Source organism: Podarcis erhardii (assembly GCF_964252035.2).
Source record: "Podarcis erhardii genome assembly, chromosome: 16".
NCBI lineage: Eukaryota > Metazoa > Chordata > Lepidosauria > Squamata > Lacertidae > Podarcis > Podarcis erhardii.
This window is the reverse complement of record NC_138514.1, coordinates 15,930,462-15,954,480: the sequence shown is the minus strand read 5'-3', so window position 1 is coordinate 15,954,480 and position 24,019 is coordinate 15,930,462. Positions and strand designations below refer to the sequence as shown.

Genomic DNA, 24,019 nt, shown 5'->3' with positions numbered 1-24,019 from the left:
ACCTCAGGTTACAGACACTTCAGGTTACAGACTCCACTAACCCAGAAATAGTACCTCGGGTTAAGAACTTTGCTTCAGGATCAGAACAGAAATCGTGGGGTGGCGCGGCGGCAGCAGCGGGAGGCCCCATTAGCTAAAGTGGTGCTTCAGGTTAAGAACAGTTTCTTTTTTCATTATTATTATTTTTAAAAATAATATTTATTAACATTTTGGAGATTACAAAAAGAAAAAAGAAAAGTTAAACATAGAAAAACAAACAAAAACAAAAACACTACACAAAACATTAAATTAACAAAACAAAACAAAAACAATTAAAAACACTTCCAATATTTTCCATCTTAACTTTCATATACTTGTTTCATTGACTTCCTCAACGCCTCCCTTTTTGTATTCCACTTCAATTAACTATTTCAGCAAGTCCTTTCCATCTTCATCTATTTTCTGTCTTATAGTCAATTTTAACATATTGTAACCTAGTTTTTTCCCCTTTTAATGCATTAACAATCTATCTATACCTAGTTCCTTCTAACATTTCTGCCAAAGCCATATAACTTTATTCCACCTTTTTTCTAAAGCTCCTTAATTTTACAGTATTTCTGTAAATAATCTTTAAATTTTTTCCAATCTTTCTCCACCGACTCCTCTCCTTGGTCTCTGATTCTGCCAGTCATTTCCGCCAGTTCCATATAGTCCATCACAGGTTAAGAACAGTTTCAGGACCTCCAGAACGAATTAAGTTCTTAACCCGAGATATCACTGTACAGTATACATGCTAAAGGGAGGATTCAGCTAAGTTGTTTCATGTGTGGAACAAGGTCCACTCATGCTACAATTTCCCCTTCTCATCCTGCACCTTCTAAATTTGAGCTGGGGGATTGAGGGGAAACCTAGAACAGGTTTAGGGGGCCCACACACAGGGAGGAGAGGGAGGAATAATAGCACTGTAGTGTTGGAAGGGACACCAAGGCCCAATGCAGGAATTGCAGCTATAGAATTCCTGACAGATACTAATTGGAAAAGCTTGCAAATACCAGATAAGCTTAGGATTTAAATATGTAATGTGATAAATCAATATGTTGAAATTTAGATTAGGAAAGTAAGAAAGATGTTAAGTGATTAAGTTAATTTTATGAGAATATAGGTTTTGGAAAACCGTTAAAATGATATACACTGAAATTCAAGCAGGGGGATACGAGGAAGTCACTTAACAATGTTAATAAGATTAGTCTTAATAAGGTTATGATTTATGTTTTTTTGTTTATTTGTTGGTGTGTTCAAAAATTTGTGGAAAACCAGAAAAAAAAATTGATTAAAAAAAAGAAAGAATCCCTGACAGATGACCATTCAAACACTGTTTAAAAACCTCCAGTGAAGGAGAGTGCACCTGATTCTGAGGAAATCCATTCCACTGTCAAACAGCTTTTACTGTCAGAAAGTTATTCCTAATGTTTACTCAGAATCGCCTTTATTTCAATTTGAATCCTCTGGAGCAGCAGAAAACAAGCTTACCCTATCCTCTACATGACAGCCCTTCGGGTATTTGAAGATGGCCATCCTATCACCTCACAGTCTTCTCTCATTGCATGGGTGTACCTTATTTCTTGTGCACACGCCCCACTTAGCACGACATTGAATTCCATCCTAAGGGCGATGGTAATGATGATGATTATATATGGCAGGGGTAACCAACGGTGCCCTCCAATTGTTGATGCACTCTAGCTCCCAGTAATAGCCCTGATGGGGGGGGGGACCCATGACCATTAGGTCCAGTCGTGGCCGACTCTGGGGTTGTGGCGCTTATCTCGCTTTATTGGTCGAGGGAGCTGGCGTACAGCTTCCGGGTCATGTGGCCAGCATGACTAAGCCGCTTCTGGCAAGCCAGAACAGCACACGGAAACGCCTTTTACCTTCCTGCCAGAGTGGTACCTATTTATCTACTTGCACTTGACATGCTTTCAAACTGCTAGGTTGGCAGGAGCAGGGACCGAGCAACGGGAGCTCACCCCGTCACGGGGATTCGAACCGCCGACCTTCTGATCGGCAAGTCCTAGGCTCTGTGGTTTAACCCACAGCGCCACCTGCGTCCCCATAGGCCCTGATAAATGAGGACAAATGTATTCCATAGTGTCTCCTGATGGTGAGTGGACAGGGAAAACCAGGAATTCTAGGAACACAAGGTTGGAATTTGGGGGATATGCATGTTAATGGCACAATCCAAAATGACTTGTGTACATTGGGTGTGTCCAGCCATGTCTGAAACAGCTATGGTCGCTTTTCTCCATGGGTTCATGTGACAGCAGCTGGGACCAGTCACAGTTCCTCATTCCAAGGTTTAGAAATTACATGGACCCTTCAAATATTAAGAAGTACAAAGCAAGCGCTTTAGAGTGCATTTTGAGTCCAAATGAGCTAGAAGCAGCAAAGGCTGCCATTTGCATCTCAGTCTTCAGAAGACATCCATGAAGATTTGAAAAAGTGCAGGCTAAGAAAGACAGAGATGCAAGATTTTAGTTCAAAGTGACCTTCAAAACCAGAGATCTGCCACTCGGGCCGGCATGAGGGATGGATGATATGTCGATTTCATTTTTTCAATCTTAAATTAGGTTCTCCACATTTCTGCAGCAATTTGAGATCCTTTTAAAATCCCCATGAAAATTCATCAGCATTGTAGTGTGAATTTCTCCTAATGAACACTCCCTAGCATGCAATGGTGACTAATATACACCTATTTGCAAGCAATTTCCCCCTAAGGCAATGCATTTTTTGCATGTCGCTTGCTCGAATATATGCATTTTTTTGTACACATTGGCGTCCAATACTCATTCTATTCAGAGTAAACCCATTAAAGTAAATGGACGCATCTAACTTAGATACATTCATCTCAATGGATCTACTCTTAGTAGAACTTAGCTGATACAGCCTAATGTTTGGGTGGAGAATTGAAATTGCAAAATGCAAAGGTTTGTTTTCTTTCAATTCAAGAAGTGCAAACTTGATAGTTTCTCGTTAAACCTGCACAAAACCAAATTTCTCCTCCATCCCTATTGACTGCTCTGCAGGAAATGCTTGAACCCATAGCATTGCCAAAACTGCAAAAGAAAAAAAAGGGGGGGGACCCACCAGGGATCTATACTGCAGATGGGCATTAGTGGTTTTTTTATCTTCTCTCCCAAGAACATTTGGTGAGGGTGCTAAGAATGATCCATTAGAAGAGCTCTTGCTACCCACAACATACTGTATATAATCCACAGAAGTAATCTGCATGCCTCTCTGCGGAAAGAGGATGCCTGTATTTGCACAGACCCCTACAGGGCAACCCTAATGCTCCCAGCTGGAACTAGCTGGGGCAAAAGAGGACGAAAGCTAAGCAGTCTAAAGTCTAGCGAGAAAAACAGCCTTTCCTTTAGCTGGTGATTTGCCTTCCCTCTTCCCATCACGCCCCTGTCCATGCCAGATGGCAAGTGGTGGCAGGTTAGAGGTTGGGTTTGACCGTTCTGGTGAGGGATCTCCCGTCTCAGTCACTGGTGTGTCAAAATAATGGGTTTACAGCCAAGTCCAGTTGCACATCCATGTTTGGTTAGGGTGTGGGGGCTGACAGTGTAATAGCAGATGGCTAAGCCAATTATGTGACATAATAGCATTGCCCAGGCTGAAGAGGCAGCAAGCATCTCTTAGCCCTTCCCTCCAGGTTCAAAGCAGTCTGAGCAGGTGCCAGGTGGGAGGAGGAGGAGGTGGTTGGATGGGCGAAGCCTGAGAACCTTCTGCCCCGTGACCCTGGCAGCATTTCACAACACTTAGTCAGGGAACTGGTTTCATCCAGCATTCATGCAAATAGATGCACACTTTCATGTACATATTTGCACAATTTCTTCAGCATGCTGGTCCTGTCCTTCGCTCCTCCTCCTTTTCGGGTGAGAATTTTCCTGCTGGAAAATTTTAAAACCCTACGATTCTGCAAGTGTTCGCATCGTGCAAGAATGGAAAACTGCAACAGGAATGTTAATGACGTTGAAATGAAATGAAGTGGTTCTAGTAATAAGGTAAAATAAGAATATGCAAGAATGGATTGATATTAGACGAAAATTTGAAGTTATAATATGTGAGGATAAATAATTAAGGGTAAATTAAGAGGGTATGAATTTGCTGAACAAACTTCTAAATGGAATACAAAAAAGGGAGGTGTGAGGAAGTCAAGAAAATAAGTAAATGAGCGGTAAGATATTAGAAAGAGGGATTTTTCTTTTTTCTCTTTTTTTTCTTTTTATGTTAAATTCTGGTTTTTGCATTTTTCTTGTGTTTTTTGTTTTTTGTTTTGTAACTCTTTTCTTGTTAAAAATTTAATAAATATCATTTAAAAAAAAAAGGAAAACTGCAACAGAAAGCCAGCTAGTTCGAATTAAGGGACAATATACACATTGATCCTTCAAGAGAATTGGGTGCTGGACTAGATGAGCCTTTGGTTATTATCCAAAACAGCATAAGCACAGCTGCCAGGCAAGAGATCCATTCCCCAACATCACCAAAGTCCTCATCTCACTCTCACCTGTATCTCTTGTCCCACAAAAGGTGCATTTTATTTGCCCTTCATACTTTACACCAGTCCCTCCCCTTAGCAGGTCACCTTCTCAAAGCTCTGATGGCTAATTCTTGCAAGGGTGACCTCTTCCAACTACCAGCTTCTGCTGAGAAAACATCAGCCACCCACTGTGGGCCATTAGCAAGCAATTTCCCAATCAAAGGAATGACTGGCTAGCAACCATGACGGATTCCTTAGAGCAAATCTGGGGAACCTGCAGCTCTCCATATATTGCTGTGCTACAACTCCCATCATCCCCGATGAACTGGCTATTCTGGGGGGGAGTGGGCCACATATTTCCTACCCTTTACAAGTGCCTTGTGACTGCAGTACAAAAGCTCCTGCGATGCTCTGCTTCTAATACATCTCATCCTAGATGTTCAAAATACATGCCAGAGGTCCAGAGTACCCACAGGCACACCTGTCCAAGCCACCTTTTTGATCCTTCCTGATCAGGTGTATGTGAAAAGACATCTGGAGACATGGCAGCTGGGAAAGGGAACACAGCGGTTCAGTGGCCCAGTTGTGAAACTGGGGAATTGGAATGGTCTGGGGAATTGGATTGGGGAATCACTCAACTGAAGAACCTGTGCTTTGCTCAAGGAAGGCTTCCAGTTAGATCCACCATGTCTCCACCTAAAAGGGTATTGGACTCCAATGGACCAGTTGCCTGTCTCAGTCAACATAAGGCAGCTGCCTATGTTCGTATGAACAGGACTTCATGGCCCAAGAGTGTGGCATCACAGCTATTTGTATTGGTTCTCCCCTCCGCGCCCCAACATCAGTTGGAACATCAGTTTGGAACACTCAAACAACAGGAATGTTGAGTCTTGTCAAGGAAGAAGTCAGAAGCAGAGGAGAAAGGCAATACATTTAGAGCAGCGGCTGGGAAACATCTGTAGATCTCCAGGTGCTGGACCCCAACGTGACTGCCAATTAGCTACTGGGCTAAGTCCAAGGTGCTGGTTTTGGTTTATAGAGTCCTATACACCTTGGGACCAAGATACAGGTATATATGGGTTCTCTCCACCAGCAAGAATTTCACTTCTGGCATCTTTCTGTATATGCATCCTGAGAATGAACTAATGTGTTCTTGGAATTAAACATGCAGGGGCATAGCTCTAAGAAGAATCAGGATTATAGCAGCTGGGAAGGGGTGATGTAACCCTTTCCTCCCCTGCTACCGTCCTGAGCAAAACCCTTCTTCTGAAGATGTTCTCTGCACGAGGGAGGGGGATTTTCCTCTTTGCACCTCCCAAAGCAAATGTCAATTTCAGAAGAGAGGTTTTCATCAGAACTATGCCAGGGCAGGAAAGAATGACATATATTCTTCACGGCAGTTATGACGCCAAGAATTATCACATTCACATGCACAGCCAGCTAATACTATTTGCATTTAGAAAAAAAGAAAAGAAACCTTCATGTTAAATGCAAACACATTAATGTCAAGTTTAGACTCTGAAGGTGCCTATTGGAGTGAGGGTGGCATCATGGTATCGGGAAGACACCAAAAACATTGGGTGGCATCAGGCAAGCGTGTCCCTGTCAGCCTACCCTACCCTGCAGGGTTACTGGGAGGGCCAAATGGAGCAAGCCCATTCATGCACTCCTTGACAAAGTCCTTGAAGGGACAGAAAATGCCAAGTGACATCGATGTTCACACTGAGGTGTGGATTTTAAGGCAAGCATGTGTAAAAAGGTAAGAAACCAAAGGTAAGTCTGACAGTCCAACCAGACAAGGCAAGGGCTACCTTGATTGAAACTACAGTGTCTGACATTTTAGCAAGAATGTGTGTGAAGTCAGAGGGAGGATTCTCAAGCACCTTTTTGCCCCACTGCCATTTTCCTAATGAGAATCTCTACGCATACACACAGGTTCCATGGCCCCATAGGGATTAAAACTAGCAAAGGGTGGTCCATTAAGGAAAATGGGGCACTTCGCCACCAACCTCTGTCTGCCTCAGCGAGCCCCCACCTGCCTGCCTTCTTACTCTATTATGATTATTATTACACTTATATTCCACCTTTCATCCAAGGAGCTCAATGTTGCTTACATATTCCTCCCCGTTTTATTCCTGTTATTATTATTATTACTACTACTACTACTGCTGCTGCTGCTGCTGCTGCTGCTGCTATTATATCTCTAGCAGGACTCAAGGTGGCTTGCAAATAAAAATGGGAACCACTAAAATAAAACATAGAATTCAAACTATATACATATATAACATCTGTATAAAAGCATACAAATTATTACAATGAAATCAGCATGGCCCCAGTCTTTTCAATAAAGCAGTCAATCCCCCCAAAGCCTGTTGGAACAAGAAAGTCTTCACCTGCCAGCAGAAGGACAACCAAGAGGGAGCATGTCTAGATTCTCCAAGGAGACCATTCCAGAGTCTGGGAGCAGCCACTGAGAAGGCCCTCTCCTGTGAGCCTGCAAGCATGGCGAAATTAAGAGACAGGCCTCCCCAGAAAATCTAAAAGCCCAGGCAGGTGGTCTTTCAGATAGCTTGGGCCTAAGCCATGTAGGGCTTTAGAGGTCATATGCAACCATGGCTGCACGGATGTTATTGGCCCAGAGATGGAAAGAAGATAAAGTTCCTACCAGAGAAGAATGGCAGATGAAGTTGATGGACTAGTCTGAAATGGCTAAAATGATTGGAAGAATAAGAAATAAGGAAAACCAAAATCTTAATAAGGAATGGGGAAAATGTATAACTTATCTTAAAGACCATTGTAAACAGTTAAAATCGTTAGGAGGATTGGAATATCACTTGTAGTTTAAGGGTGAATTCTGGACGCAACAGAAATGTAAAAGATTTGGATCATCATAAAAGATGCCGGAGGAAGTGATTAATAATAGGACCCACAAAGGGGAGGATGGAAGTCCAGGAGATTCCTCAGAATCTTGTTTTAATGATTTACCGTATGTTTGATATATCTCTGTAAAAATTTAATTTGAAAAACCAAATAAATACATTTTTAAAAAGAGGTCATAACCTGCACTTTGAATTGTGCTGGGAAACAGCCAGTGGAGCTGTTGCAGCAAAGGAGTCGCATGCTCACTATAATCAGCTCTGGTTAACAATCTGGCCGCAGTTATTTGAGCCATTTGAAGTTTCTGAGCTATTTTCAAAGGCAGTCCCCATGCAGAGCATGCTACAGGAATCCAAAAGAGATCTAACTAAGGCATGTGTCACTGTGGCCAAATCAGACATCTCAAGGAAATGGCACAACTGGTGCACTAGATTTAACTGTGCAAATGCAATTCCGGCCACCGCAGAGACCTGGGCATCCATACTCGGGGCTGAGCCCAACAGCATTCCTAAACTGTGAACCTGTGTCTTCAGGAGGAGTATTAACCCACCCAGCACAGACTCAATCCCTCTTGACTTCTCTTTTTTAAAAAAAATATATATTTTATTAAAGTTTTTAAACATAAATGCAAAGATAGAAAACAGTATAACATATATCATAACATACTTTCGTAACTTCTTTGGACTCCCTCACATCTCCCGCTCCCATTTGCATCATTGTCAATTCTTACCTGCAATTTATCATCTTGTTTACAATCTTGTGTCACATTCATTTAACTCTAATCTGTTAATTCTCCAATAGGTTTATAATTTTTCCTCAACTTACTTGTCATCTTAATTCCATCTAGTTTAGTGGTGCACAATTATTTATGATCTAGCATCCTTTCTTAACATTCAACCAAATTACAGTGTTTTTTTAAATAAATCTTGAATTTCTTCCAGTCTTCTTCAACCCTCTCCTCTCCCAGGTCTCGGATTCTGCCAGTCATCTCGGCCAGTTCCATATAGTCCATCAGTTGCATCTGCCACTCTTCCAGTGTGGGTAGATCTTGAGTTTTCCAGTTCTTAGCGATGAGTATCCTTGCTGCCGTTGTTACGTACATAAAAAATGTTCGGTCCTTCTTTAACACCTTCGGGCCGACAATACCCAGAAGGAAGGCCTCTGGTTTCTTGGTGAAGGTATACTTAAATACCTTTTTCAGCTCATTATATATCATTTCCCAGAAAGCCTTCACCCTAGGGCAAGTCCACCAGAGGTGAAAGAATGTACCTTCATTTTCTTTACATTTCCAACATTTATTATCAGACAAATGGTATATCTTGGCAAGTTTAGCTGGGGTCATGTACCATCTATATATCATTTTCATTACATTTTCCTTCAAAGCATTACATGCAGTGAAGTTCAACCCAGTGGTCCACAACCTTTCCCAGTCCTCAAACATAATGTTATGCCCAATATCCTGTGCCCACTTTATCATAGCCGATTTAACCATTTCATCTTGTGTGTTCCATTTTAACAGCAAGTTATACATTCTTGAAAGTACCTTAGTCTTAGGTTCTAACAGTTCTGTTTCCAACTTCGATTTCTCCACCTGGAACCCTAACTTTTTGTCATTTTTAAAAACTTCTTTAATCTGAGCGTAGTGTAACCAGTCTCACACTTTATCCTTCATTTTCTCCAAACTCTGCAATTTCCAATTGTCTCCATCTTTTTCTAATATTTCCCAATATTTTGGCCATTTGGCCTCCATATTGGGTCTTTTTCGGGCCTTGGCTTCCAGAGGTGAAAGCCACCTTGGAGTTTTGTTTTCCAATAAGTCTTTATATTTTGTCCAGACATTAAACACTGCTTTCCTGACAATATGGTTCTTAAAGGCCTTATTAATCTTAACCTTGTCATACCATAAGTATGCATGCCAACCAAAAGCATTGTTAAAACCTTCCAGGTCCAGTACGTCAGTGTCTTCGAGAAGTAGCCAGTCTTTTAGCCAGCAGAAAGCTGCGGCTTCATAGTACAACTTTAGGTCTGGCAGGGCAAAGCCCCCTCTTTCTTTCGCATCAGTTAATATATTAAACTTGATTCTGGGCTTTTTGCCCTGCCAGACAAATCTGGAGATATCTCTCTGCCACTTCCGGAAGCACTCCGTCTTGTCCACAATCTGTAGTGTTTGAAACAAAAACAACATTTTTGGCAATACATTCATCTTAATAGCAGCAATTCGGCCTAGCAAAGAAAGTTTTAATTTTGTCCAACTGTCCAGGTCTCTTTTGATTTCAGACCAACATTTTTCATAATTATCCTTAAATAGACTCAGATTTTTTGCTGTTATGTTTACCCCTAGGTACTTTACTTTTTTAACCACAATTAGTTCTGTCTCTCTCTGAAACCGTTCTGACTCTGTATCTGTCAGATTTTTTCCCAACACCTTAGTTTTCTGTTTGTTTAATTTAAATCCCGCCACCCGACCAAAGTCTTGAATCAATTGTAATACTCTTTTTGTGCTAGATTCTGGCTCCTGCAGGGTCAAAACTAGGTCATCTGCAAAGGCTTTAAGTTTATATTGTTTCGCTCCGACCTGAATCCCTTCCACCAACCGGTCCCCTCTGATCATATTCAAGAGCACCTCCAGAACCGAAATAAATAACAAAGGGGAAATCGGGCAGCCTTGTCGTGTTCCTTTTTCAATTTTGAACTCTTCTGTAACCACATTGTTAACTATCAATTTGGCCTTTTGTTCTGAGTATATTGCATCAATCCCATTCTCAAAACCCCGTCCCACTCCCATTTCTTTTAAATTTCCCTTCATAAATTTCCAAGAGATATTATCAAAGGCCTTCTCCGCATCTATAAAGATTAACACTGCTTTTGTGTTTATGTCTGTTTGCAAAAGTTCCAAAATATCAATAATGTTCCTTGTATTAGCAAACATGTGTCTGCCTGGGAGAAAGCCTGCCTGGTCTTTATGAATTACTTCATTTAGAACTTTTTTAAATCTACTTGCCAAAACTTCTGCAAATATTTTGTAATCCACATTTAAAAGGGAGATGGGACGATAGTTCTTGAGTTGTGTGTTTTCGGTTTCCAATTTTGGTATCAATGTGATGAAAGCTTCCTTCCACGATTCCGGCGCCCTCTTCCCCTCCATAATTTCATTGCTTACCTCCATCAATGGTTGTATCAAATAGTCTTTTAATGTCTTATAATACTTGGAGGTAAGCCCATCTGGCCCTGGAGATTTGCCCAGTTGCATGTTCTGAATGGCTTGTTCAATCTCTTGTCGTGTTATTTTACTATTCAGGATTGATCTATTTTCTTGTGACAATTTTGTTAGTCCATTTTTTTCCAAAAATTGTTTAATCTCAACCTCATCTTGCGGCCCTTGGGTATATAGTTTTTTGAAGTATCTCTGGAAGCACTTTCTGATCTCCACGGGGTTCTGAATGTTTCTTCCTTCAATTTCTAAATTTGTAACTGTGTTTAATTTTTGTCTCCTCTTCAACTGCCAAGCTAGCAGTTTCCCACATTTATTTGCCGATTCAAAAGTTTTTTGTTTCATTAGTTTAATCTTCCACTCTATTTCCTGATTTATCAATTTAGAATATTGTGCTTGGTGAAGTTTGATTTCTCTCAAAATCGGCTGTGACTTCGGATTTGATCTTAACTTCTTCTCTAATTCTTTAATTTTCTCCAAGATCTTATCTTTCCTCTCATTTTGTGTCCTTTTCTTTACAGCATTCTGTTGTATCAAGAACCCCCTCATCATGGCTTTGCTTGCGTCCCAGATAGTTCTTTTTTCCACCGTAGTGTTCATGTTTATCTCAAAATAATCCTTCAAAGCTTTTTGGGCCTTCTTAATAATCTCCTGATCTCTAAACAAATTGTCATTCATCTTCCATCTAAAGGAACCGGTTGGTAGTAATGTCATTTCCATCTTCAGTGCGTTATGGTCGGAGCAGGTCTTTGGGCAGATTTCCACCTTTCTGACCTTGGGTGCCAGACCTCTAGTTATCCATATTTGGTCGATTCTTGTCCAAGTCAGCTGGGCTTCAGAGAAAAATGTCCCTTCTCTTCCCAAGGGGTTCTTCGTTCTCCAGATGTCAATCCAATCCATATTGTCTGTCATTTCAAAAAAAGTCTTTGGTAGTCTGCCGTCTTTTGTAACATTTTGGCTTTGTGACTTATCCATATTAGTTGATACGACCCCGTTCATGTCTCCCATCATAATGATGTTGTTATAGTCCAGATAGTCCAGCATAATCTCATGCAACTTCTTGTAAAATTCCGATTTCCCCTCGTTTGGTGCGTAGATTCCTAATATCAAAATCTTCTCTCCTTGATGTTGTATCTCAATTGCTAAAATTCTTCCATGTTCATCTTTAAATAAAAATTTAGGTGACAGGCTCTCTTTTGCATATATCACCACGCCTCTCTTCTTTACTCTGTCCGAAGATATGAATCCCTCTTGACTTCTCTAAAGGTTAAGGTAAAGGGTCCCTGTGGCATTTACTAGCAGGCATAGCATCACCGTGGGGAGTAAACAAGGAGAGGTTTCACCAACCAAAAAAGAGAGAAAAAATAGAAAGTGCTCAGTTTGTTCAATTTAAGAGCTTCTCTGTGTGGAGACTGCCAGGAGTTTCAGGAACAAAGTATAGAAGGGAGTTGGCGGTTAATAGCTAGCAACTGGCAGCCTGCCCAGGATGCTTCACAGAACTTGCCCAAGATGTTTCTCATAGCATAGACAAGAAGGTGCTGTTAGAATCTCAGTAAGTTAAAAAGTAGAGAAGTAAAAAAGGAAAAATTACTTCCCTGGGTGGCAGTCAATGCTAATTACAGTCCTGTTATCTGTGGAGCTCTGAAGCCTGCTTGCTAAGCCATCACCATCTTGGACCCAAAGCAGAGAATAAGGTAACCAAACTTGTGTTTGCTGTTGAACAAGAACAGCTGCAATCTCTTAAGGTAAAGGGACCCCTGACAATTAAGTCCAGTTGTGAACAACTCTGGGGTTGCGGCACTCATCTCACTTTACAGGCTGAGGGAGCCAGCGCTTGTCCACTTCCACAGACAGTTTCTGGGTCATGTGGCCAGCATGATTAAGCCGCTTCTGGCGAAACCAGAGCAGTGCATGGAAACGCTGTTTACCTTCCCACCAGAGTGGTACCTATTTATCTACTTGCACTGTGTGCTTTTGAACTTCTAGGTTGGCAGGAGCTGGGACCGAACAACGGGAGCTCATCCTGTTGCGGGGATTCGAACCACCAACCTTTCGATCGGCAAGCCCAAGCGGCACAGTGGTTTAACCCACAGCGCCACCGCTGTCCCTTCCTCCATCTGACCAAGGGCATCCCTGTGTTGTCTTGTTTTGTCTGTCTGTCTGGATAATGCTGCTGATGATGATTATACTACCCTTCACCCGAAGATCTCAGGGCAGTTGACAAAATAAAAACTCAGCATCAAAGCACAAAATAAATTGTTAAAACAAAGCAAAACAATACTCCCCATGCTCTCCCACAAACACATTTAAAAGGGTATAGAATGTTAGCCAAAGCCTGGTTGAAAAGGAACATTTTCACCTGGCACCTAAAGATGTACAGTGGTACCTCGGGTTAAGTACTTAATTCGTTCCGGAGGTCCGTTCTTAACCTGAATCTGTTCTTAACCTGAAGCACCACTGTAGCTAATGGGGCCTCCTGCTGCCGCCGCGCCGCCAGAGCACGATTTCTGTTCTCATCCTGAAGCAAAGTTCTTAACCCGAGGTACTATTTCTGGGTTAGCGGAGTCTGTAACCTGAAGCGTATGTAACCTGAAGCATATGTAACCAGAGGTACCACTGTATAATGGAGGAGCCAGACCAAACTCCCTGGGGAGAGCACTGCACAAATGGGGAACCGCGGCAGAAAAGGCCCGTTCTCATGTTGCCACCCTCCAGACCTCTTGTGGAGGAGGCACAGACACTGACAGACGGAGACAGCTTCCTTGGATTCAGGTGGAAAGGAGAAATAAAGCTGGGTGTCGTCAGCATACTGGAAACCTCGAAACTCTGGACAACTTCGCCCAGTGGTTTCACAAAAGTGTTAAATAGCATATGAGGTAGGTTAGGCTGAGGGAGACAGTGATTGATCTAAAGTTCCCCAGTGTGAGCCTCATGGCTAAGTGGGGATTTGAACTGCAGTCTCCCAGGTCCTAGTCCAGCACTCTAAACACACTGGCAACCAGTCAAGGGGTGGCTTTGCCAGTCATTAGCTCAGGCCCCAAAGTCAGCTGTTCTCCCTGCCTTCTGCCCCACCAGTTCCACTGATCACCGGCTACCACTGATAAAAAGCCTATCTGTGCACACAGGCTGTGTATATCTGACTTAGCTTACCCCGTCTGCCTTTTGCAGATCTCGGCGGCTCACAAGGAAATCCTCCTTGGTCCAGACAGAAGTCGATGGAGGAAGGATTCCCCCCCCCCTTACCACACACAAAGTATACCATGTGCCTAGGCTGCTCGTGCATGCATAGCCCCTCCAAAACAAGAAAGGCAAACACACCTAGCAAAGATTGCCAATTGACCCACCACCTCCTGCTTATGAACATATTGAGTCGGGGTTATGTTTCAAACCCAGGAGGAGGAGGAGGAGGAGGGAGAAGGGAAACCCAGCTACTCTGCACCAATCGGATTTGTGGTGTTCCTAGCCGTTCTTGCTGTAATCCTCGCTGGCGCACATATTATGAAATGCCAAGTTCCTGGAAATCCTTCAGTGGTGAGAGAGCTGGCAGGCAACACAGCAGGGAGAAACCCTGACTGGCAACACAAGCAGTGCCTGTATCCCGTGCTGCGGTGGAGCAAGAGGGATGAGGGTGGTGCTCCTGTCACCCAGGGGGATATTTGCCAACCTTCAGCAAACCAGGGGAAGGATGTTTCTCAGAGGGAAACCCACCCAAACCTAAGCAGAGGGAAAGAGGTGGTTTCCCTTAGTCTTGCATGCTGTGGTAACGTAAGAAGCTTCCTTATACAGAGGTCAGACCATTGGTCTATCTAGTCCGGTTGTGTCCGCACTGCCAGAGGGTACTCCAAGCCCAACCTGGATATGCCAGGCATTGAACTTAGGACCTTCTGTGTGCACAGCAGTTGCCCTACCACTGATCAGTGGCTCTTCTCCTAAAACCTGGCATTTTTCTCTTTTGAGAATCCATTTATTATGACCAGGGTTTCCCAAACTTGGGTCTCCAGCTGTTTTTGGACTCCCATGATGCCTAGTTACCAGGACGAGTGGTCAGGGATGATAAGAACAGTAGTCCAAACCTAACTGAAGACCCAAGTTTGGGAAACCCTGATTGTGATGAACCAAAATATCACACAACAGCAAGCAAGTTTCTGGGTCCATCAGAACTCTTCATCAGGCTGGACATTGAGGAGGTCAACAATGTCTAGGCAACACGATGACCATATATATATACGTAATAGACAATCTTTATAGAATTCCTTCAAACAATAACAAGTTCAAAATGAAATCTTAGACTCAAAGTCTCTGAAAATCTTTGAATGAAGTGAGGTACCAAACTTTGTAAGATAAGCTGTGAAGCTTTGTGTGTTCAGCAAATATAATGTCCAACACTGAACAGAGATTCCGGATGTTGACTGCTGTTTCGTAGATCTTCGTCAGTGGGGTGGGAGAATATAGAATTGTTTCACAAACCCATCTTATTTCGAATGAACATATGTGAATGAAAATATCAAATGCTGTGGAGCAGTGCTCATGTAATAATTATTACATGCGTATGTAACCTGAGCACATTACATGAGCACTGCTCCACAGCATTTGATATTTTCATTCACATATACTCATCTCTTGGCAGATGGCACCCCTATTGCATCAGTGCTGTCACGACCATAACATAGGTGCCCAATTGAGGCCACAAACAAGTGGCTTATTTAGGGCTACTTGGCAAATGCATGCAGTGGCTAGATCTAAACAGAGGACAGCTTGGTTCAGAATTTGACTCTCAAGCGCGAGTCTTGGGAGGCCCAGCAGATGACCTCAGTTAGGCCACTGTTCACCCTTGGTCTAAACCAGCCTTCCCCAATTCAGTGCCCACCAGATATTTTAGCCTATGACTCCTATCAGCCCCAGCCAGCACAGCAATCATGGTCAGGGATGATGGGCCCTGAAGTCCAAAACATCTGGAGGGCATGAGGTTGCAGAAGGATGGTCTGTATCACACACAATATGTGACTATCAGAAGAGACCTGAAGCTGGATGAGAACACCGGTCCATCTAGCCCAGCTTCCTACATCCCACCATAGGCCTCTAGGAACCCAGCAAGGAGAGTTTGAAGGCAACAGGTCTCTGCTGCTCTCTCACTTCCTCTGATATTCACTGTGAGAATGAGCAACAATTCATGAACCAAAATTCATCAAAATCTGCACTTCGATGAATTTTGCAATGCAGTTCTCTAGCCAAGCTTTGTGTATGAAAATGCATATAGGGTTTGCATAAAAATGCACATATTAGTGAAAATGGTGTAAAAATGCATTATACTGGGAACACTGTGTTGCAGACATGTGTATATTAGGCAAAATTGCATACCAAAATGGTTGAGTGGTATCCAACTAAAGTGATAAAGCAAAGACTTCCACTCATGCAGTGGGATTTCCCCCTTACCTCTCTTCCCTCTGCACCCCCCCAATCTGCTCCAGAGAGTTGGGGAGACCTTTAGAGCAGATTTAGGGGGTGCATGGTGGGGAAAAGGAGGAGAGAAAGTTCCTTTGGGAAAGTGGAAATCCTTGCACCAACAGAATGAGTTGCACAGCTCAACTTTTGAGACAGCCATACACTGGAAGAACTTGGCACTAAAATGCTGATGAATTTCCAGAATGGCTTTTAAAATAAGAATAATTTTAACAATTGAAAGCTGGTGTGGAAATGTGGAGAACCAAAGTTAAGCCTGAAAAAATGAGGAACAGTGAGGAACTGAAATTGACAGATGCTTCCATTGACAGTTGCCTTTGGTCTCACTTCCTGGAAATGATACAAGATTCCAAGACACACCCCACTCTGGATCCCTCCCTCCAAATTGTCATCTATGCAGCAGGGATTGGAAATGGCTTGCAAAAGCTGGTGGAAATTCATCCAGCTGCTTCTGGGCAGTTTTGGAAAGACAGTGCCTAGCAAGAAATGGTGGGCCAGATCAGGGAAAGAATCAAGGTGTTCACAAGGGAATCAGGTGCTGCAAGAAACAACCAGGACGAGTGTCCAAGCCGGTGGCCACCAAAGGTTTTGGACTACCAACTCTATCAGTCCAGCCAGGGCTGGAGGGGACTAGGCTGGGAAAGGCTGGCCTAGGAAAATGCAGGCAGAAAGCAGAAATAGTTCCTTCCCACTCCTGGCAGCATTTCAGGTCCTCCCTGACTCCTGCCCTCTCTCTTTGACCTGACAAAATGCAAGCCACTTGCTATATCCTATGCACCCAGCTAGCCCATTTTTGGGGGACATTGCCAATCCCTGTTCCTGACAAAATCCTGCCCCTATTTTTTTGCCATTTTGAAAGCTGCTCTATTCTGTTAGCGGGTGCAAAGATGCACACGCTATAATTCTTCGGGTTTCAAATATCTCCTGCATCTATTGTTTTAATACATCAGATGGGAGGTATCTGAATGCCAGCAGTGGGGTGGTGAGAGTGTCAGACCAGGGTCACAAAAACACCAGCTGGAATCCCCATTTGGACCTTCTCTTCACTTTACCTTTCTGAGAGTTCTGCCATGAAGATAAAACGGGGGGGGGGGGGGATGAAACGCCTTGGAGGTAAAGAGGAGTATATACCCAGTGAGCAAACAATTTGTGCACCAATCACACTCGTGTGGACGCAAAAATCCCCACGACCATTTCCCCCTTCACTGCCTGCACCTGGGTAGCAAATACTGGCTGTGTTTTGCGTAACACCTACTCTCCGACAAATACAAGAATTCTCTAGCAAAACCCTGTAGGCATATTTAGTTGGAAACAGCAGGGCAGTCCTGGGCATGTTTACTCAGAAGCAAGTCCCACTGTATTCAGTGATGCTTAGTTTAAGGCAAGTGGGTAATGGATGGCAGCCTATCTCCCTTTAAGTTCACTGAAGTTTACTCCCTACAAGAACTAAGTGTGTGTGTGTGTGGGGGGGGAATCCAACCCAAATATCCTACCAAAACACTCTCACAGAGCAATTCCATTTGTATTTATTGGCAACTGAGTCTCAGTAGGCTTGGTGGAATTTACTCCAATGTAAGTGTGCATAGGACAGCAAGCTTAATTATTATTTTAAGTCAACTGCTATGGCCAGGTTAATGGGCAGCAAGCAACAGTGGGCAGTGGAAGAATGTACAGTACCGTACCTCTGGCAATGATGCCTGGGGAAAGCAGAGGCCTGTTACAAGCAGTACCCAAGAATGTTCCAGTTTTCATCTGTGAAATGTCAGTGGGGACATTAAATGGCTTCCTACTTGCACAAAGACGGATTTTTTTTTTTTAAAAAAATTAAGTCATCCAGGAGGGCCTTCAAGTTAAGCGTGCTCACAGGATAATTTCCTTTTCCTTTCTGGAATCACATTGCAAAATAGCATCGGATTTAAAGATGTTTAGCTATGAACCAGGATATATTGGTATACCTATTATAATATATAGGCAGCTGCAAGGAAATAGGATGTGGTCTGAAACACTGGGATGGGAGGCGCCACCCCATCACCCCCACCCTAAACAACACCCAAGAAAGGAGCCAGCTGCCATGCTAAATTCTGAGGGACACAGACATACATTGAATTACCAGTCCACTTATAGACAGGGGGAAAGACTGGGGGAACCCCTCTTCTTGGGCAAAGAAGGAACCTGATCATATATCTATGTCTGATTACATAACCAACTTTTTGGGAGAATCAAAAGTATTGGGGGCGTGTAGGGAAGCCATATATACTATACATTCACTTATCCACTGTAGAACTGTCGCTTTCCTCCAAGAGTTTCCCCCCGGTTGACTTCAGCGAAAGCGAGAGACCCAACCACCATCCCATTCCAGCCCCTCGATGTTCAGAGTTGGTGGCAAGCAGTACACCTACCTCATCTCTCCAGCGGAGTGTGCTGCGAGGGCCGGATCCAGCGAGCCCCAAAGGCACAGCAAATTCCCGTCCTTTCTGCTGTCGCTCCTACCGGATTGTTAATCTAGAGCCCTTTGCTAGGTCTTCAGCTCCGAGGTCATTGCACTCCCCAACGCGTTCCCATCCATTCTGGAAGAGGCAAAAAAAAAAAAGCCAACTAAAACCCCCCCTTTTTTCTTCCCCAGTTTGTGCGTTCAGAGCTGGTGGGGGAGATGGAGAGAGCCAGGCGGCAGCCTTCCAATCCTGTTCTGGGAGAAGAAGGTCACCCGTTAATCTGTCTCAATGACACGCAGAATTACCTCAAGATGATTTAATCAGAGAGGCCTGGGCAAGGAGGAGAGACGCTGGCTGGGAGACTCCAGGCCCCACAGGGTTAATCTCTTGGAGACTGAGGCACATGGTGGGTCCATGTTGCCCCCTGCCCCCCTCCCCACATGCACATCTGCTGGCATCTGCTCTAAACTTCCAAGCTCTTCCATGCGTTGTGTGGGACAGACTGAAATGCTAACCGTCAACTAGAATGAGAAAGCGATGGTAATTTAAAGGGGAGAGTAAGACACAATTCCTGACCTGAGTGGGGAAAGGTATCTGGATTTCTGCTCCTCCAGAGAACCAGGACAGAACCTGTCTACCCCAACGGCCCGAGTTTCGCTTTCCGCACCTAGAAAAAGGCCTGAATGACACCTACCGAGAGGAGAGATTAAGAGTCTATATTTACGCCTGCTTATGAAGGAGCTAGGAGGAGATGTGCTCACGGAGAAGGCAAGTGGAAGAGAAAGGAGAGGGCCGGCCGAGAGAAGACATTCAGTGGTGGCCCTCGCAAGGAGTTGGGTGCTGAGTGCCTGAGGAATGATGCTAGGAGACATTAGGGGTCACCACCTCGTTTGGTGCATGGGGCAGATTTGGAAATGGAAAAAAGCATCATGGGCTCCACAGAATAGCTACTTCACAGGACCAAAATGAGTGATGCTCAGAACCAGCCCATTCCAAAGACAGGTAAAACATCTGCACCTCTCTTTTCCCCTCCAAAAAAAACCAAAACAACACAAAACAACAGGCCAGAAATCAAGCAACAGTTCCCCACCCCAAAGAGGCAAAGCATGCTCTCAAATTCCCAATATTCCTCAAACGAAAGGAAAAGTAGGCAACTCACTCTCAAACAAACCAGAGCAGGGAAAGAACCCTCAAACAGAGCCTAAAGCATTCTGGCGAAGAGGAAGTAAGAGGTCAGGAGAACTGAACTGAGCTTTCCAGTCAGATCAGCATCCCCTTCATCCCAGGTAAAAGAATCAATTTCCAAAATATCAGGTATAAAAAAAATAAATTTTGGAGGGGAGCCAGGGTCTTGACTGCTAGGGGCAGGAGTGCCAACTTAAATAAAAATGTATCATTATATATTGATATATCACAGTGTTTAGCTGGTGATATATCACAATGTTGAAAACCAGATATCATCCAGACCTGTTCCTCAGTCATCAAAATGTCTTGGGCGATAACTGTCTACATTAGGCCTGCCATAGCTGGGATTCGTCCATCAAAAATAGCGTCTGGGCATAATTATCGAGTATTGGTTATAAATGGCCAGGAAAACCCAGGTGTATGGCAGACCATATCGGAAGTTGTTTTTTCTAGCAAATTTCCCAAAAATTAGCTAAAAGAACGTCATTTTTGTGCAGAGATTTTGCACCAAAAGCTCAACAACTTTGCCATAAAACAAAAGCTCAACTTCTGTGTCCGGATTTACACTTTTTGTAATTTGGCAACCCTAGATATAGTGCAAGAGTAAAGTAAGGGGGGGGGAGGCAGTCAACTCTATCAGCATCTCATAGAAGAGGAATACTATACCCTGGAAATGGTGGGGGGGTGGCACCCTCCTTTTTGGTCAATAAGATTGGTCAATAGTGTGCCAGAACAACAAAGAGCTCTGCATCGCAAAATCAGTGGATTTCCTGTAGGAATTATTTTTTTAAAAAAATATTTTTTATGTTTTTCAATTTTATACATTTCAATAATTTTACAATCATTTTAACATTCCGAAACTCAACTTCCTTCCGCCTCTTTCTGCAGTTCCTTAAATTTATTTTTTATATTTCCTGCTTATTCCAAATTAACTTAACCATTTATTCATCTACTTTAAATGTATACTCTAATAAAACTGCAGGTTATTACAACAATCCTGCCAATGTTCTTATCTGTTTACAGTTTGCTTGTAAATATTCAATAAACCATTTCCATTCTTTTATTAAAAGTTCGTTATCTTGATTTCTTATTTTTCCAGTAAGTTTTGCCCTTCCTATTCCTACAGCAATTATCACCCTCAGAATAAAACTTGCCTGGTAGACGGAAAACAATCCCATTCCTCATGAAAAGTCTTTAAGAGGGTGCCATTTGCCCAGTGTAAACTCTGTGGTTAGAGAAGGTTTTTGAGAACCTCATCTATGAGCACCACAGCCCTGCAGTGATGCACAGAATGGCACAACACTTAACTCTTCCTGCAAGACACCATCTTCCCTTCTATGCAGAGACTGAAAGGGACACCCTTTCACTGCACCGGGACGGAAAAATTCTCAACCCAGCTCTGAGGCCGCAATGGTACTAAGTGAATCGTAAATCGCTTTGTGGTCTATGAAATATTCTAAGTCCAGAGACAGGGAGAGGATAAAAGCCAGGAAAATCTGCAGACTACATTTAAACCTGTCTCCAGCCACACAGGGAGGGGGGCGGGTTAAAAATAGCAATGGTTAACCTGTTGGTTATAAATAACTACTTAGCCAGTGTTGTAAACGGCTCGAGGATTATTAATACATATGGAAGGTTTTAATCACTTAGTTGCTTACTGCCAGAGTTCAGGTAAACGATGTCTAGAGGCATCTGCTTCAACTGCAATTTGCATTTGTGGTTTCAGGGATAAATGCAGTCTCCCTCTTTTCCTAATCTGCATGCATGGCACATGTATTGATGCAAGGAAAGGGTCGTGGAGATCTTCAAACCAGGACCCACCATGCTAACAATAAATAGATCACTGGTACTTAAAACATTTCCGCTTTTGTGTAACCCATTCAGTATGTTTCTGGGTGCTATTCAAAGTATTGGCTTTAATCTAAAAGTCGTAAGGTGTTCATTCCTGTACAAATATTTCCCTTTGAGGTCTTGCACTATGTTGCTCTCCTCTTTTGACATTAGAGCATCATTCGTAATATTATTCTATATTTATTTATACAGTGGTACCTTGGGTTACATACGCTTCAGGTTACAGACTCCGCTAACCCAGAAATATAACCTCAGGTTAAGAACTTTGTTTTAGGATGAGAACAGAAATCGTGCAGTGGCGGCGCGGCAGCAGCAGGAGGCCCCATTAGCTAAAGTGGTGCTTCAGGTTAAGAACATATTCAGGTTAAGAACGGACCTCCGGAACGAATTAAGTACTTAACCCGAGGTACCACTGTACCCTGTCTTTCCCCCAACAGGGAGTCAAAGTGGCTTAAAGATAAAAATAAGAACAGCCAAAAGATTTTTTTAAATCAACAATTTAATACAATGGTGGCAGTGGATAAAGATGTGTTGTAACTTTTGAGTAGATGTTTTTGGTAACAAAAGGGGGGGATGAAACACACAGAAACAATTAAAACATTACAATAAAAACAGTATGGCACCAAACCCTTTCATTAAAAGCAGTCAGTTCCGCAAAGTCTGTTGGGACAAGGAAGTCTTCATCTGCCATCAGAAGGACAACAAGGAGGAAGCCAACTGAACTTCTCTAGGGAGGGAGTTCCAGAGTCTGGGAACAAACTTTGCTACTTTTATTCTCAAGAGACAATGGAGTACATCTCTGGGTGTGAAGTTAAGCAGTGTGTATGGAGATCCTGTGCTATCCAGATGAAAAGACACACACACCCCAGCCTCGCTGATGTGGTCATAATAATAATAATAATAATAATAATAATAATAATAATAATAATAATTTATTTATACCTCACCCATCTGGCTGGGTTTCCCCAGCCACTCTGGGAGGCTTCCAACAAAATATTAAAATACAATAGTGTGTCAAACAGTAAAAGCTTCCCTAAACAAGGCTGCCTTCAGCTGTCTTCTAAAAGTCAGATAGTTGTTTGTTTCCTTGACATCTGATGGGAGGGTGTTCCACAGGGTGGGCGCCACTACCAAGAAGGCCCTTGGCCTGGTTCCCTGTAACTTCGCTTCCCACAGTGAGGGAACCGCCAGAAGGCCCTCGGCGCTGGACCTCAGTGTCTGGGCAGAACAATGGGGGTGGAGACACTCCTTCAGGTATACTGGACCGAGGCAGTTTAGGGCTTTAAAGGTCAGCACCAACACTTTGAATTGTACTCAGAAACATACTGGGAACCAATGTAGAATCATAGAATCATAGAATCATAGAGTTGGAAGAGACCACAAGGGCCATCGAGTCCAACCCCCTGCCAAGCAGGTAGGTCTTTCAAGACCGGTGTTATGTGGTCTTGGTGGCCGCTCCCAGTCATCAGTCTAGCTGCCGCATTCTGGATTAGTTGTAGTTTCTGGGTCACCTTCAAAGGTAGCCTCACATAGAGCGTATTTGCAGTAGTCCAAATGAGAGATAACCAGAGCATGCACCACTCTGGCAAGACAGTCTGCGGGCAGGTAGGGTCTCAGCCTGCGTACCAGATGGAGCTGGTAGACAGCTGCCCTGGTCACAGAATTGACCTGTGCCTCCATGGGCAGCTGTGAGTCCAAAATGATCTGCTAAGTGCCTACCCTGTTGGCATATTTTGAAATGGCTGTTTTAAGCAAAATGAATTTTATCTTGTTTTAAAACTGGAACAGTATGTCCCCTTTGAAGATGCATCTTGGCATAAAGTTGATGAAGCCATGTTCTTTCAAGTTAGCCTTCCGCACCTACTGGTCTCCACCTGTTTGGACTACCACTCCAATCAGCCCCGGGCAGCACAGCACAACCACAGGGAATCCATTCTGGATGTTTTAAAACAGACTTTGCAGTCTATTGCATCTTTAGGTCTCAGTTCAGTAAAACAAAATTTTTGTTCCTGTGAATTTCTTGAGAACCATTTCTAAATTCACGAGAGTGTGTATATGTTGCAATGGGAGAGGAGCTCTGCGGTAGATTTCACTGGAATTGCTAGCTGTTCACTCCAGCTGTATAATTTGCTTAAAATAACTTACACCTCTGCAGCAACCACAACACGAGTGTTTCTGTCTTGTAACTAGGAGGAAACAAGAAAGCTTGTGGGGAAAGGCAAGGCTGTCACCTGAAACAATAATAACAATTTGTTTATATGCCGCCCATCTGACTGGGTCCCCCAGCCACTCTGGGCAGCTTCCAACAAATTAAAACATCATAATGAAAAATGCAATAGTTTGATTTGTAAAAAGCAGATTTATAGAAAGACCTCAGTCTCGGAGTTAGTAGGTAACTTCATCCTAGAATCAAAGAATTGTAGAGTTGGAAAGGAACCAGGAGGATAATCAAATCCACACCCCTTGCTTAACAAAGAAGGATGTTCC

At 43.2% G+C, this 24,019-nt stretch overlaps 1 protein-coding gene across 3 annotated transcripts in view; it reads right to left on the bottom strand.

Moving 5' to 3' along the window:
• Positions 1-19,121, bottom strand: part of LOC309331864 (G protein-activated inward rectifier potassium channel 4-like) — a 38,433-nt gene extending 19,312 nt beyond the window's left edge. For 2 of the 3 annotated variants that reach the window (XM_081844402.1, XM_081844399.1), the window contains exon 1: positions 13,755-13,912. The gene's annotated coding sequence lies outside the window, so the exon portion shown is untranslated. Of the gene's footprint in view, positions 1-13,754; positions 13,913-18,463; positions 18,632-19,072 lie in introns of those variants that run through there. The other variant, XM_081844400.1, reaches the window with a different exon arrangement.
• Positions 19,122-24,019: the final 4,898 nt, after the last annotated feature.